This window comes from Echinops telfairi, unplaced genomic scaffold (genome assembly GCF_000313985.2).
Source record: "Echinops telfairi isolate 266 unplaced genomic scaffold, ASM31398v2 ScPeMD7_443;HRSCAF=831, whole genome shotgun sequence".
Lineage (NCBI taxonomy): Eukaryota > Metazoa > Chordata > Mammalia > Afrosoricida > Tenrecidae > Echinops > Echinops telfairi.
In genome coordinates, this window is record NW_022104341.1 from 12,589,675 (window position 1) to 12,592,620 (window position 2,946).

Below are 2,946 nucleotides of genomic sequence, written 5' to 3' on the forward strand. Positions count from 1 at the left end.
ACATCTATCTTGGAATAAGTATAGTCATAATACTTTCTAGAGGTAATGATGGTGATATTTCATCTCAGATACACATGTTATTAGGAAAGATCAGTCCCTGGAGGAGAATATCATGTTTTGCAAGGCAGGAGGGAAACAGAAAAGAGGATCCTTGATAAGATACATTGGCTCCATTGGTGGGTTCAAACATAAGACTAATTGTGAGCATGGAGCAGGTCTCGGCTGTTTTGCTGTGTTGTACCTGGGGTCACTATGAGTCATAACTGATTCCATGGCACCTAACAACAACGAGATTACTCCAGATAAGAAAGACCAATTATTTAAAATGTGATTATTGTGCATTCTGTCTAGGTGGGTCATGCAAAAGTGATTGAGATTTTTGGAGTCTCTAACTAACTTATGTTCTTCATAAATGTATTTATATAAAAATATATATGCATGCGTAAGTCTATGGAAGGGGGTTCAATAAGTTCCTGGATACACTGAATTTTATGATAAAGAAAATTTTCCAAAACCTTTTTCAAGTTTGTAATTTAATAAATAATAGAGATATTACCTGTCAGTTAGCTTCAAATATAGAAATGTTAACATTTTGTTTAAAAATATGAACATTACAACCAAAAAGCAACAAAAAATAAACTATACCTGATATGGATGGAAATTGGAACCTTAGATGGGAGGTAAGCATAAACTTCTTTGTTTTTCAATTTGATTCACCAATCACTATAATCAGTATTTTCATATTACAGTATAAATGTATTTTATCAATGCAAATTATTATCTATATTTCTTCAAATGTAAATCAGATTTTCCTTTTCTCAAAAATGCTATCAGTGACATTGTGGTCAAGGAAACTGTCAACAGAAACCTTTTCTTGTCCTATCTTGGTAGCAAAGACAATAGAAAGCACTTGTAACTTTATCAAAATAAGCAAATTGTAGCTTGTAAAGACACATCACAGTGTGGACAATTGAAAACTCTTCTTAGCTCCATTCATGCTCTATCTAAGATAGACCATAATTCCTTTGGGTGTCCTAGTTAGTGCTCCAGCTGCAAAACAAATCTCTTCCCCCTTTATATTTTTTCTTCAAGAAGAATAACTTCAGTGTGTTTTGAAGTGTAGACAATATATCCTAGAGGTTCAGTACCACATGAAGTTAAGCTTGTCAAGGCAATTATTTAAAAAGATAAATAAAAGCATACACTGATTTTTCTTTACCCTGTATTACTAAAATATTTATATGTGTTTGAATGCATATTAGTTTTTCTCTATAGCACACATCTCCCCAAGGTTCTTTGCAGAATCACAGAGTAATCAAGGTAGACTTCATGGGATAGAATGAATTCAGGCTAAGGGTTAAAAATAAGTACTCTTTAATAACTACATAGCCCATAGTCAAAATTCTCACGCTCATTTGGCAGAGAATTAATGAAGAAGAACCCTGGAAACCATGATTGGCTTGAGTACCCTATTTAGAGGAAAACTTTAGAGCAAATCTATATAACAATAGAGAAAAATAATCAAAAACAAATACTGTAGTGTATCTTCTGCCTTTCTCCCTTGAGAGAAGCCTTGATGGTATAGTGGTTACACACTAGCCTGTGATCTGCAAGGTTGGTAGTTCCAAACCACCATTTGCTTCTCAGGAAAAGATGGGGTTTTCTACTCCAGGAGAGAGTTACTGTCTCAGAAACCACAAGTGAATTTCGATCCTGTCCTCTAAGGTGGCTATGAGTTGGCCTCAACTCAATGGCGGTGAGATTTTTTATATCACTTGAAACATTTGCTAATGAAGACCAAGGATTGCAGCTTTCAGTATGTGTTACAAGAGATTGTAAACAAAATCAAAATCCTCACAACAGAGCCAATAAATAGTATCATGGTAAATGGAGACGGCATCCCATTGTCAATGGTTTTGTTTTGCTTGGACCCTCAATAAATGTTCACGGAAGCACTGGAAGATGAGTACCTCATGTCAGAAGGCACTCAGATCAAGACTCGGGAAAGGCTTTCCTCTGAGAGTAGAGTCAATCATAATCAAGTGGATGGAATCACAGTTGCTGATAGGCATGACACAAAATGAAAAGAAACTCTGAAAGTATCAATCGATAATCAGAATGTGGGATGGATTAAGAATCAAGGATAATATCTGGTGGGGTTTGATCAAGTGCAATGTATCTGACAGGAATTTTAAAAGCCGAATGAAAGGTGAGCATGATAATTGAGACAGGAGGAAGGTGAAAGGAAATAGAGAAAAGAGGTAAGAGGCAGAAGCTATTTATAGAAGTATAGCTATAGGTGTGTGTATATATAGAAACATATATATCTAAATACATTAATTTATAATGAAAGGAATAGAGGTCAATGCATATATATTTATATGTAAAATATTAAGATAGGAGATAGACTTTGGGCCTCTATTCAAGGCCTCTCTTAACACAAGAACACTTTGTTCTAATAACCTGGTGCTCTGATACTCACCTTCCCAACATGATTGCTGAAGACAAAATGGGTGCATAAACAAACGTGGGGAAGAAAATGGATGGTGTCCAGCGATCAAAAGATGTGGTGCCTGAGGTCTTAAAGGCTTGAAGCTAAACAAGCAGCCAATAACAAGCAGGGAAGCAAGTAAGCCAGCATGGAAGAAGCACACCAGCCTGTGTGATCATAAGATGTCAACAGGAGCAAGTATCAGGTATCAAAAGATGCAAAACAAAAAATTATATCAATGTGAAAGAGGGGTGTTGGAGTGGAGACCCAAAGCCCATCTGTAGATGATTGGACATGTCTCCCATAGAAGGGTTTCAAGGAACGGACAGTATAGCACCATCAGTATAGCACCAACAAAACACATATCATTTCTCTAGTTCCGGAATGCTTCCTCCCCCACTACCATGACTCATTTCTACCTTACAAATCTGACTAGACCAGAGTACACACAGTGG